This window comes from Triticum aestivum, chromosome 5B (genome assembly GCF_018294505.1).
Source record: "Triticum aestivum cultivar Chinese Spring chromosome 5B, IWGSC CS RefSeq v2.1, whole genome shotgun sequence".
NCBI classification, from domain to species: Eukaryota; Viridiplantae; Streptophyta; class Magnoliopsida; order Poales; family Poaceae; genus Triticum; species Triticum aestivum.
In genome coordinates, this window is record NC_057807.1 from 26,843,618 (window position 1) to 26,858,083 (window position 14,466).

The 14,466-nt window shown below is 48.3% G+C and overlaps 1 long non-coding RNA gene across 1 annotated transcript; it reads left to right on the forward strand.

Moving 5' to 3' along the window:
* The first annotated feature begins 6 nt into the window (after positions 1-6).
* Positions 7-1,570, forward strand: LOC123110217 (uncharacterized). The gene is made up of 2 exons (XR_006453232.1): positions 7-363; positions 462-1,570. It is a non-coding gene; the product is annotated as an uncharacterized lncRNA (long non-coding RNA).
* Positions 1,571-14,466: the final 12,896 nt, after the last annotated feature.

Here is a 14,466-nt window from a genome sequence, read left to right on the forward strand (position 1 = left end):
TTTCTAGTCTTCACCGTGTACATATGTCTCTTGCGGGTGTGCTATTTGTTCCAGTGGAAGATAGGTTCCAGTTTCTATAAATGGTCCTCTGCATGTGTATATGTTCTCTGTACTTGAACCAAATTGACGTACTAGTTTTACTGAAAACCTATACTAGCTGGTATCAGTCTATAGCAAGAGATGCATGCAATTTGTTTTATATATGAAAAATGGTGATGATGAGTACATGCTGCTGTTTGACTAGTTCACTGCCTGCTGGTCCAGATTATATGGTCGTGAAGCTCGGCGTTGACAAGAGCATCACTCTGTAGCTGTGCATCCTTCTCTAACAAGCATTCAAAGCACTACCATGCCGGGCTGTGGGTGCGTATGATTTGAATCTGCAGTAAAGACTGGTAATTTTGTTTGTATCTAGTCTTGACCATGTATCTCGTCGGGCACCAATTCGACTATTTTCACAGGTACTGCCTCATCGACCAAGGATCTACGGCGACAGCGGCACCAGCGACCCCATGGAGGCGGCACCGAAACCCTGGTTGCTACTGCTCTCCCCTGAGTCCCCTCCTCATCTCCTCCCTCACGCGGTGTCTTCTCTCTCTTTCTCTCTCGCTCTCTCAAGCTAATTTTAATCTGACTCCATCTTGGGGTGCTACTGTGCGTGCAATACATGCTCTGCTTGGTCTTCTTTTCTTAGACATCCCTCGATCAGTTAAGTTGGACAAGCAAAAAATCTTACATATCTCAGCTTTGTCAATTAAGCTCATTTGATTGATGTCTTTATCTTCACAAGTCTTGCTGAACCTTGAGATAGGCAAAAACATTCAGTTCAGAGCCTGATAGTTTGTTGCTATAATAATAATACCTACACTTCTACATTACCAATTGCCGTCTGGAGATTCAAATTCAGATATGAAAACTATATAGGATTTTCAATTCTCTGGGAATGTTGCTACATATTCTTTTACATGTTTCTCTCTGAGGCTAATTTTAATCTCACATCATCCTGGGTGGTACTGTGTGTGTTGTAGATGCTCTGTTTCATCTTCTTTTCTCAAACCTCCACGAGTCAAATTCGACCGGGAAAAAGAAACACCTGCGTACATATCACCGGGTAGTGGCCCGACAAAATGTTACATATATCAGTTTTGTCATTTAAGCCCATTTGATGTCATCTTCATAACTCTGTCTATCTCCAGCTATGGTGTGGAATATTAACTGGGGATTTTGAAACGCAGATGTTCAAGCTGGAGGATGTGGCGATGGAATATGGATCAATGAGATGAAGAAAGGTGTTGATGTCAAGTACGAGAATGATGGAAGGATCTTGTGGTTATCTAGTTGCCCACCAGGAGTCAATGTAGATGATGTGCCTCTAGGGCAAATTCTAGAAAACAAAGCGACTCATTTTTGCTCTCAAACAATGAACATATTTTTCCCTATTTAATAAGTTAAATTAGTTTATGGGAAATTTAGATGTGAAAATTAATGAATGTGTGTTATTATTGTTTGGTTTTGGTTTAGTATTGTTGGACGACATGCACGTTATTGTAATGATTTGGGTTAACTTGATTGATATTCTGTTGATAATGTGAAATCCAGCTATATGGCATGGCTAGCTGACGCTGGTTGGCAAAACAAACCCCATCGGACAGTTGGTCGGGAAAAGCTAATGCGAGGTCCAACAGAATGTTGGTCGGTAAAGAATGCCTTGTCTGATAGTCGGTCGGAAAAGGCCCATGACAACCCCAACGGATTGTTGGTCGGGAAAGAATACTCTGACCGATATTCAGTCGGGAAAGGCCCATGGCAGCGCCAATAGATTGTTGGTTGGGAAAGGTCCATGCCAGGCCCAACAGAATGTCGGTCGGGAAAGAAGCTCCATAGCCGACAAGCAGTCGGTCGGGAAAAATTGTCTGTTGGTAGACGTTGTATTCCCGACCAATCTAGCTGTCAGGGATCTAGTGTTGTGGTGTAGTGCTCCCCCATAGAAGCCGAGCAAACCTTGCTGTTGTAGATAGTCGGAAAGTTGTTGTGCTAAGGCCCCAAAGACCAATGCACCAGAACATCAACCATTGCAGATGAAGAGAAGTGTAGATCGAATGGAACCAACATGTAGAAGGATGAATGCAGACCAAATCCAAGCAGATCCTCGACAACAAACACCAACTGAATCCCAGGAGATCAACTGGAGACACACCTCCACACGCCCTCTGACTACACTAGACGCACCGTCGGGACGGGGGCTAGGAGTGGAGAACCTTAATTATTCCCTCATCAGGGAGCTGCCTCTGCCTCGTCTTCCTAAGCAGGATACAAACTCTAAACAAACTAAGAAAACAGCTAAAAAAAAATCATGAGCCCTCCCACCGGCATGGCCCGGGATCCATCGTGCCTCCATGGCCCTAAGGCCATAGAAGACGAGGCAGATCGACGGAAGCACCGGCGGGAGGCAAAAAAACGCTAATGTCGGACTTGCTTGTGGAAGGAGCAAAAGAATGTGCATGTGCACTATTATTATTATTATTATTATTATTATTATTATTATTATTATTATTATCATCATTATTATTATTAGCACCTTTAAGTGTTGTATTGTTGGTAGGAAAGAAAGGTGGAGAGTTGGTGGTGGCAACATGGTTGCTCGCTGCCTCCCGATGCACGACGTTGGTGGTGGTTGTGTGCCCGCCCCCGTCTTGTGCGGAAATATAGCTTTGGGGGCGCCGCCTTTCCCCTCCTCTCGCGTGGAAGGGAGAGCGTTGATGGCCGTCTTCTCACCGATTTGTGGCAACGGCGGCTATCGGCTCCTCGAGGTGGCGGTGGCGACATGCAGTGCCTAGCTTGCGTCCTAGGCAAGCAACCATGTGGGAGTGCCTACGGTTGTCAGCTACGGCGAGAGATGTGGGAGGGGGTGACAACATGTTGGATGACTGGAAGGATGACAGATGATGGTCAACTATTGCATTCATACGCAATATGCACACATTTTCGACCAAAGCAAGCTATATAGAAAAAGCATACTAGAATAAATGTATATGAAAGAAAAGTAACTCCAAATTTTGCATAAAAATTCAAGCCAACAATGTTTCCTTCCATTACATAACTCGACTGGTTACATCAAGGACTTGCTTACGCTCAAAGCTTCACCCACACATGCACATAATAGTTCAATAACCCGTGTCGGTCGTAGGAAACTGCAGTTTTAACTCAAAGAAGACACTAGTGCCAAAAAATCTAGATCAACCAATATTAATTTTACAGAACTATTAGCACAGTCTCCGGACCTTTAGGCAGCACACATTATTACGCGTGCATCAACAAGTTCAATTCTATTCCCAATCCTGCTACAAGCCGGGTAGCAAACGGGCGTTTTACTTTTTTTTTTGCAACGAGTGCGTTTTACGCTCCGTCTCGTGCTTGCTTGCAGTACATAAATGAGTTTTCCTCAGTTATCTGCTTTATTTTACTTTGTTATTGTAAAGGCCCTTTATTTACTTAAACCCTTTAGCTTAGGACCAGATTAATTGAGATATAGTGAACTATGTTATGCACGTCATTTTGGGTTTTGCTGCCTGGCTGGAGACTTGCTAAAGCTCTAGTAAAATTAATAGTGCTTGATGGAGATTCAAAGAAACTAGAATCATCTCTAAGTGTAGTAGCTGCAGAATCTAGTAGAGAGACAAAGGATAAAGAGACTATTGTGTGCATGCATAGTATGTAAAGCTTAATGAGTACGTAGCAAGGAATACTAACACTGCATGAAGTGTGGCACCCACTCAGAGCGCCGGCTGACTGGTGTCATCATCATGTTGGTGCTGGCCGGAGTCGCGGGTATACGACGTCGTGACGGTCGTCCTTGGCCTTGGTCCAAACGGCCGGTGGCGGCAGCTCGGAGTCGCGGGTATACGACGCCGTGACGATCGTCCTCGGCCTTGGCCCAAACGGCCGGTGGCGGCAGCTGATCCATCTTCCACACGCCGGGGCATCGATACGCCTGGTGGCACAGGGTGTCCGCCACTTGGTTGCCTTCCCGGTACACATGCTGCACCTCATACTCCCGGAAGCAGGAAAGAAGTCGACGGATCTCCGCGTGCATGGCACTTGGTATACGCGTGTGCTTTGACTTGCCCCGGAGCAGCAACACCAATGTTAGATCGTCGCCTTCCACGACGAGTCGATCGTATCCGCTCACAAGAGCGAAGCGGAGGCCACGGATGAGTGCCCTTGCCTCGACGACGCCAACACCTGCGTGCGGCGTCCTCTTGGCGAACGCGAGCACGACGCGGCCGTAGGAGTCTCTGATGACTCCCCCAGTGCTCGCACGCCCAGAGCCGTCATGGTGCACCGACCCGTCAAAGTTGAGCTTGTACCATCCTGGATGAGGGCGGCTCCACTGGACGAGGGCGACGACGCGATAGGCGGATGGGCAGCCAACGGCCGGTAGCGGCAGCAGAGGCATGCACGGCGACGGCATAGGGGCGTGGAGGGGAGCAGCTGCCGGCGGCACGAACATGGTGGCGCCGGCGAGGGGGCGGGAGAAGATGGAGATGGGGAGGGAGAGAAGAGATCGATCCAGAAAGTTGTGTGTGGAGATCATCGTGGCTGGCGAGTATATAGGTATAGGTAGTAGAGATCATCGAATCTGAAAGTTTACGGATTGACACTGTGAGCTGTGTTTAGCTCACCGGCCGGCCACGGCCACGTATTGCTCTCGAGTTGTAACTTACTAGCTTGACAAGAACGCAGCGGTACTATAAATCCATGCATGCATCGGATTGCTTGGATCGATCGATCCAGTGCACGTGAGAAACGGCTCCGTTCCCGCACCGGCGCCATGTACAGGTGAATTCTTTCTGCCCTGTACAGGTGGTTGTCACCTTCGTGGCGCTGATCAGCGCGTGGGGGCGCCGCTCAACTCGCGGGAAGAATTCCCGTTTTACACCAAGCTCGTTGACTCATCGGCGACGACTGAAACGCTGCCGCCGCCTACGCCGAGCTCGCCGACTCACTGGCGTCCATGGTGAGGGAGACCTCTCCGTCGGACGTGTTGCCCTTCACCTACGTACATGAGCCATTTCGATCGAGAGGAGTACAACGCTCACGTGCATGCATCAGCTACAAGCTACAGCTACGTGCATGCGTGTGCATGCATGGTGTCATGCAGCTAGCTAGCTTTGAATCGATCAACTACGGCGTGCTTGATCTGGCTTCCCACTGCTTCTCCAAGCAGGGGCACATGCATGCACAAAAATATACTCGCTCGTTCCTAAATACTACTCCCTCCGTTCCTAAATATAAGTCTTTGTAGAGATTTCACTATGGACCATATACGGATGTATCTAGATGTATTTTAGAGTATAAATTCACTCATTTTGCTCCGTATGTGGTCCATAGTGGAATCTCTCCAAAGACTTATATTTAGGAACGGAGGAAGTATAAGTCTTTCTAGAAATTTCAACAAGTGACTAAGTACATTCGTATATTTGTTGTTCATTTGAAATGTCTAAAAAAACTTATATTTGGCAACGGAGGGAGTATAGCTCATGCACACGTGGACAAAAAAATAAAAACCCGAGCACGTGTGTACGTATATACATGTACCTACTGGTTTAGCTAGTACATATATCAACGTAGTAGTCCTGTAGTTGCCTAGCTTTAGCGTGCCCGATTGAAAATACATGCCACCGCCCATGGATCTCACTCCTGCAGCCGAACTTTGCAAATCCGACCCCTTCAACATCCACGAATGCGACCGGGCGCATCTGCGGATAGTAATCGGTCACGCCTCAAATTAGCTCCACTGCATCTGAGTCTCTCATATTTGAACCCTAGATGCATAGAAAGCATGCAAAAGAAATCCTATGTACTACATACTACGTACTACCCTAATTAAACTTCGTCGTCCAAGGTGTCCACGACATCGGTGCCGGGCGCCGGCTGGAGGGCTCCGGCTCGACCTAATCCAGGTAGGCGAGCATCTCCGCCTCCTCTGCGGCCTCCATCTCCTGCCGGCGATGGTGATCAGTACAGCTCTGACTAGCACCCGCCATCCAGCAATGATCATGAGCTTACCCTTCCAGCCTGCCAGCCTTGCTCTGATCCGATCCAAAATGAACTGAAGATGCACTAACCTTGTTCTTGTCAGGGTGAGCAAGAGGCCCAAATATTTCAGCGGGAAGGTGGTGATGGTGCCCCCAAAACTTTGTAGGACCTGCTGGATGTCAACACTATCACATCGAATTGGGGTTGTTGTTGATTTCTGTCTGTTTATTCTCAGCCTCGTCGCCTCGCCAAACATGTTCAGGATGGTGATCAGCACCTCCATCTCGTCTTTGTCCAGGTTCATGAAGACGACCGCATCATCAACATAGAGGTGAACTCTTAGTTTCAGCTCCCTCCTCGGCAACGCTGCATCATTTTTTGCCGGACCGCTTCGTCGATCAGGCGTTGCAGCGGATCGATAGCCAGAATGAATAACAATGGAGAGAGTGGGTTTCCCTGACGAAGACCCTTGCGGTGCTGAACTTTGCTCCCTGGCGCTCCATTGGGAAGGAATTCAATGCATGAGGTTGACAGCAGCCAAGCAATCCAATCTCTCCATCTAGCACTGAACCCAAGTTCCTGTAGCAGCTCCAGTAGGTAGTCCCAGGACACGCTATCAAATGCTTTGGAGATGTCCAATTTCAGTAACAATGTCGGGGTTTTGCTACGGTGCAGTGCACGAACTCGATTCTGAACATACAAGAAACTGTCTTGTATACACCTCGTCTTCAGGAAAGTTGACTGTGCAGGGGAGACGGTCGTGTGAATTACTTTTGACAGTCGGATTGACATCACCTTAGTGACCAGCTTCACAAACGAGTGGATCAGACTGATTTGGCGAAAGTCTGTCATCTGCACGGCCCCATCCTTCTTCGACAGCAGCGCCACAAAGGCAGTGTTTAGTGCAGCGAAATTGCCACCGGCAAGATGGTAGAAACGGTGGAAAGCCGCCATGATGTTGGCGCGGATGATCGACCAACAAGCACAGAAAAATGTACCACTGAAACCATCGGGGCCCGGCGCCTTCTCCGCCGGCGATTGCATGATTGCCGCCCAGACCTCACCTTCCATGAATGGGTTGTCCAAACCAGTCGCTTGAATCCTTGGTAGCTGCAGCACGCTCCAGTTGAGGGTCACACGCCAACCCGTGTCTGCTGCCATCACCTTACGGAAATGATCATGGATGATCTGGGCTTTGTCCCCATGAGTTGTGGCAAACTGTTCGTCGCTCTGGACGGCGTGGATGAAATTCTTGCGTCTTCTGGAGCAACATTTAGCATGAAAGAATTTTGTTCTGGCGTCGCCTACTCGCAGCCAGAGCACCCTGGAGGCTTGTCTTCTTCTGGCCCTTTCAATGGCCGCCAGCCCCACCAGGCGTATCTTGAGCAGCTTGCGCATGTTGTATTCTGCTGCTAAAAGTGTTCTTGTCTCGTGCGCCACGTCCAGCCAGAGAATTACCTCGTTGGCAATGTGAAACTATGCCTTTGCATCGCTAAACAGTTATTTGCTCCAGATCTTCAGGTCGTGAGCAGTCTAGGTGAGCTTGATCTGCAGCCGTGCAAAGGCACAGTGCTGCTGAACCGGCCGATTCCAGGCACGCTCCACAGTGGTGTGAAAGTACGGGAATTTCGGCCAGAAGGTCTCGAATTGGAAACGAGCACAACAGATTGGGGCGTCACATGGCGCCAGGATCAGTGGGCAGTGGTCGGAGCACGCCGTGGTTGAGGCCATCAAATCGTAGGCGGGAAAGAGGAGCTCCCAGCTAACATTGCAGAAGAATTTATCAATACTAACCAGCGTGGGGTTTTGACGTTCATTACTCGAGGTGAACCGCCTATTCTTACACTTAACCTCTCGCAGCCCAGCCGCATCTATAGCTGCCCTAAACCTCCCCATGATACGCCGACTCAGGTTGAAATTGTTCTTATCTCTAGCCTCGTAGATAATGTTGAAATCGCCGATGAGTAGCTAGGGATCACTTGGGGGGGGGGGGCTAATCTAGCCAACTCGAGCAGGAACGCGTCCTTCCGAGCCTCCTCCGCCGGCCCATAGACAGTGGTTAACCAGAAATTGGTGGCCGACCGGACGACGGTCACTTTTGCAGTGATGGCGAATTCACCGACGGAATGGGACACGATCGAAACGATCTGGCTATCCCACAGAATGGCCACCCCGCCCCTGGAGCCAATCGCAGGTAAAACTACACAGTCGGCTAACCTGCTCCCTCCTACGTCCCTAACTAGGGCCGGTGACCAGTTGTCTATCTTTGTTTCCTGAAGGCAAAGAATTGCTGGTCGATGCGCCGCAACGGCTTCACAGACAATATCTCGCTTGACTGGCATATTGAGCCCACGCACTTCCTGTTGGGGAACGCAGTAATTTCAAAAAATATCCTACAATCACGCAAGATCTATGTGATGCATAGCAACGAGAGGGGAGAGTGTTGTCTATGTACCCTCGTAGACCGTAAGCGGAAGCGTCAAGTGGCGCGCTTGATGTAGTCGAACGTCTTCGCGATCAAACCGATCCTAGTACCAAAAATACGGCACATCCACGATCTGCACACGTTCAGCTCGGTGACGTCCCACGAACTCTCGATCCAGATGAGTGTCGAGGGAGAGCTTTGTCAGCACGATGGCGTCATGACGGTGTTGATGAAGTTACCGACGCAGGGCTTCGCCTAAGCACTACAACGATATGACCGAGGTGGAATATGTGGAGGGGGCACCACACACGGCTAAGACAATGATCAACTTGTGTGTCTCTGGGGTGCCCCCTCCCCCGTATATAAAGTAGGGGAGGAGGAGGCCGGCCGTCCCTAGGGGGCGCGCCAAGGGAGGAGGAATGCTCCTCCTAGTAGGAGTAGGATTCCTCCTTTCCTAGTCCTACTAGGAGGGGGAAGGAAGGAGAGGGGAGGGAGAGGGAAAGAGGGGCCGCGCCCCCCCTCCCCTAGTCCAATTCAAACTCCCTTGGGGGGCGCCACCTCCTGGCCGCTGCCCTCTCTCTCCCCTAAAGCCCACTAAGGGCCCAATAACTTCCCCTCGGGGGGGGGGGGAGGGGTCTGATAACCCTCCGACACTCTGGTTTTATCCGAAACCTTCCAGAACACTTCCGGTGTCCGAACATAGCCGTCCAATATATCAATCTTTATGTCTCGACCATTTCGAGACTCCTCGTCATGTCCGTGATCACATCTGGGACTCCGAACAACCTTCGGTACATCAAAACACATAAACTCAAAATACCGATCGTCACCGAATGTTAAGCGTGCGGACCCTACGGGTTCGAGAACTATGTACACATGACCGAGACTCATCTCCGGTCAGTAACCAATAGCGGAACCTGGATGCTCATATTGGTTCCTACATATTCTACGAAGATCTTTATCGGTCAAACCGCATAACAACATACATTGTTCCCTTTGTCATCAGTATGTTACTTGCCCGAGATTCGATCGTCGGTATCTCAATACCTAGTTCAATCTCGTTATCAGCAAGTCTCTTTACTTGTTCCGTAATGCATCATCCCGTAACTAACTCATTAGTCACATTGCTTGCAAGACTTATAGTGATGTGCATTACCGAGAGGGCCCAGAGATACCTCTCCGATAATCTGATTTATCCGGATAAAATCTCTAAAACAACCTGATGGTATATGTTTCTATGACAAAAGCTGATTCACCCCCTCGCTGTATTGGATGCACACAGGGTTAGAATGCTCACACAAAATTGGCAGCTAATTACAAATCAGTAACTAAGGACAAAATTTCAAAACTAAAATATTTACTCTAGACTTCAGACCAAGCAAATTAGTTTCGCGTGTTGGGGAACGTAGTAATTTCAAAAATATTCCTAGACACACGCAACATCATGGTGATGCATAGCAACGAGAGGGGAGAGTGTTGTCCACGTACCCTCGTAGACCGAAAGCGGAAGCGTTAGCACAACGCGGTTGATGTAGTCGTACGTCTTCACGATTTCACCCGGAACACTTCTGATATCCAAGAGGGCCCAGAGATACCTCTCCAACAATCGGAGTGACAAAACCTAATCTTGAAATATGCCAACTCACCATGTACCTTTGGAGACACCTGTAGATCTGTCTGGGCCGAACGAGGAAGAGGCCCGTGGGCGAGGCAGAGGTGAGTTGGGCCTTGCCGCGCGGCTGGAGAGGTGGTCGACCCGCTCGGGCGAGTTGACGATGCGGTCAATGCGGCGTGGTTGCCTGGCCTTGCTCGATGCAAAGGAAGCAGACAGAGGAGGCGAGAAGTGGGGCGGCTTCAGGCGATGCAGGGCGCGGCGGCGGATGGAGCTCCTGCTCCGGCGACGCGGCGGTACAGGAAACGAAGGGAGGTGTGGATCCGGGCGCTGGAACGGGTCAACACAGGGGGGCGGCAACGCTCGCTTGTTCGCTCGAACCGGATGAAGCAGAGGCGACGACGAGGGACTTGGCGGAGAGCGGCGCTGGAAGCAGAGGAGCCACGCGACGACGAGGGCGGTGCGCTGGCGTGAGGCGACAAGGAGCACGGGAAAGGCCGGATCCAGGCGCTAGAGATCGTCGGGGTCCCGTTCCCGGCCAGATCGAGCAGAGGAGTGGCGGCTGCAGGAAATCGAGGAGAAGCTGGAGGCTTGGCTGTCCCGATCGGGAAGGAGGAGGCTGGTAGGTTGGGGATGGATCCCGAGGGGGATTTGGTAGAGAGTGGCGGAGGGCAGGAGGAAGGATGGGACATCTTGCCTAGAAACTAGGGTTGCACACTATATATAGCAAAACAGATAAGTTTAGGGCAGTAAGGTCCCTCCGATCATAATCAGATGGTCCGAGATAAAACGTTAGGGAAGTCCGAACAAAGAGCCAAAGATATTTTATGGATGATCCGGACCCATCGGTCATGACAGCCCGGGTCTGGTTCGGGACAACTTTCAGACGTGCGCGAGGGGTCTGAGAGAGACTCCGGTTTAGGCAAGAGGGAGAACGAAGAACAAGTTTGGTCTCAGAACGGTCTACGAAGGCAAGGGGGGATGCGACAACTACGAACGGATGCAAACTTTATGAAAACATGTGGATGCAATGCGGATGATGCGACAATGAAATGCAACAAACAAAACAAATCACCCGACGAAACTCGAAAAACATGGAAGGCGTCTGGAGCATCGGACTCAGGATGTTACACCTTTCACTTTGTCATCCTTCTTATCCGCCAAATACTTGGGGTAGTTTCGCTTCGAGTGACCAGTCCCTTTGTAGTAGAAGCACTGAGTTTCAGGCTTAGGTCCAGACTTGGGTTTCTTCTCTTGAGCAGTAACCTTTTTGCCATTCTTCTTGAAGTTCCCTTTCTTCACTTTACCCTTCTTATGGAAACTAGTGGTCTTATTTCCCATCAACACTTGATGCTCCTTTTTTATTTCTACCTCCGCGGCCTTTAGCATCGCGAAGAGCTCGGGAATAGTCTTGTTCATCCCTTGCATAATATAGTTCATCACGAAGCCCTTATAGCTTGGTGGCAGTGATTGAAGAACTCTGCCAATGACACAATCAACTGGAAGATCAACTCCTAGTTGAGTCAAGTGATTATGATACCCAGAATTTTTGAGTATGTGTTCACTAACAAAACTATTCTCCTCCATTTTACAGCTATAGAACTTGTTGGAGACTTCATATCTCTCAACTCGTGCATTTTCTTGAAATATTAACTTAAACTCCTGGAACATCTCATATGGTCCATGACGTTCAAAATGTCTTTGAAGTCCCGATTCTAAGACGTAAAGCATGGCACACTAAACTATAGAGTAGTCATCAGCTTTGCTCTGTCAGACGTTCTTAACATCATCAGTAGCATCTGTAGCAGGCCTGGTACCTAGCGGTGCTTCTAGGACGTAATTCTTCTGTGCAACAATGAGGATAATCCTCAAGTTACAGACCCAGTCCGTGTCGTTGCTGCCATCATCTTTCAACTTAGCTTTCTCTAGGAACGCATTAAAATTCAAAGGAATGGTAGCACGGGCTATTGATCTACAACAACATAGACATGCAAAATACTATCAGGTACTAAGTTCATGATAAATTAAAGTTCGATTAGTCATATTACTTAAGAACTCCTACTTAGATAGACATCCCTCTAATCATCTAAGTGATCACACTAGTAGAAAAAGGGTCAAACGTGAAGCACATTAGTGCCGGTTTGTATTTGAGCCGGCACAAATGTATACATTAGTGCCGGTTCCAACGGCTAGCCGGGCCGCTCTCATTAGTACCGGTTAGTGGCTACCCTTTAGCACCGGTTCTTGCCACGAACCGGTACTAATGAGAGTGGTGGTAGGATGTTGTCAGTCTGGGCCTCCTCCAGCACCTTTAGTACCGGTTCTTGGCACGAACCGGTACTAAAGGTAGTCCTACATAAACCCTTCGTCCACCCGAGCTCGCTCTGTTCTTCCCCTTTCCCCTCTCCTCTCTGTTCTTCCCCTCTTCCTCTCGAGCTCATCACACATTTTGCCCAAAATTTGTCAAGATTTGAAGGCCCCCATCCATTCAAATGATCACAAAGGTTAGCAACTTTGTCCTTTCATCTCTCATTGCTAGATTAGCTCTTGCAATGCTTTATATAGTTATTAATTTGTGAGTTTAGTAATTTGGGAGGAAATATATATATGTGCTAGTATTTGATTTATATGCAATTTGAGGTTAAAATAACACTTAGTTTGCATATGTAGGTGTGGTTTACTTAGTGCCTTCTAAATCTCCGTCGTAACCACCGTCGATCGCACGTACCATCCCGTCGCCGGCACCACCTTGTGGTGAGCCTCTTGTTCATGAAATTTTATATAAAAAATTGATGTTTGTGTGATTTGGATATATAGTTACTCGTATAATAATTATCTTACCCGTACGTTATTTGTTATACATAGTGCCATGGTTTTGATATCCGTCCCCGTCGGCCCTCGTCCTTGTTATGATTCGGATGTGGTATATTCTCTTTTAAAACTATTTGTTGCATTTCGTGTTTATGACAAATTATGCCCATCAAGTTGACATAGATATTTTTATCTAGGAGGTATGTGAACCGGAAATTCCAACCGACCCTATTGTCGAGAGGTTAAATTTAGTTGAAAGAGAAAACGAGTACTTGAAAGAAAAATTGAAAAGAATTGAGGGGGAGAAAATGGAATTGGAGTTGCATGTTGCTGATGTCGTCGATGATCACAAGATCAAGAAAGAGAAAATGCGCTTGAAGATTAGAAAGATTAGAAAATATGCCATCGATAGTGAGGCTTGGTATCATTATGCTGTTGGATCAATTGTTACCTTAGTTGCGATCTTGATCGCATTTGTTGTTGCATTTAAATGCTTTAGCTAGAGAGTTATTTGTTTGTTGCATTTAAGTGTTGTATGAACTTTATGTATGAACTTTATGTATGAACTTGTATTAATTTGGTCTATTCGGTGTTGTGTAATGAAGATGAGCCGGCAATGGATGTACGATGACCGATGCTCTCCCCAGTTCGTTGAGGGCGTGCATACTTTTCTGCTTGCGGCTGAGGCAAACAAGCGGGCGGATGGTTTTATGCCTTGTCCATGTGCTGGCTGTAAGAATGGTCGCAATTACTCTACGTCAAGAACCATTCACGTCCACCTGTTTGAGTCCAGTTTCATGCCCCACTATAATGTTTGGACCAAGCACGGAGAAAGAGGGGTTATGATGGAAGACAATGAAGAAGAAGAGGACGATGACAGCTATCCTGGCCATGGGTTCCCTGAATACGATGATACAACAATGGGGGAAGAAGCTAAGCCGGTAATGCAGGAAGAAGCTGAGCCGACAATGCGGGAAGAAGCTGAAGAAGAGGCATCAGATGAGCCCGTTGATGATCTAGGTCGGGCCATTGCCGATGCAAAGAGAAACTGCGCAAGTGATTTGGAGAAGAAGAAGTTGCAGCGCATGTTAGAGGATCACAAAAAATTGTTGTACCCGAATTGCGTAGGTGACAAGAAAAAGCTGGGCACCACACTGGAATTGCTGCAATGGAAGGTAGAGAATGGTGTATCTGACAAGGGATTTGGAAAGTTGCTGGTAATGATAAAGGATATGCTTCCAAAGGATAACGAATTGCCCGAGAGTACGTACGAAGCAAAGAAGGCTGTCTGCCCTCTAGGGTTAGAGGTGCAGAAGATACATGTATGCCCTAATGATTGCATCCTCTACCATGGTGAGTACGAGGATTTGAACGCTTGCCCGATATGTGGTGCATTGCGCTATAAGATCAGTCGCGATGAGCATGGTGATGTCGAGGGCGAGCGCCCCAGGAAGAAGATTCCTGCCAAGGTGATGTGGTATTCTCCTATAATACCACGGTTGAAACGTTTGTTCCAAAACAAAGAGCATGCCAAGGCGATGCGATGGCACAGAGAAGACCGTAAGAAAGACGGAAAGTT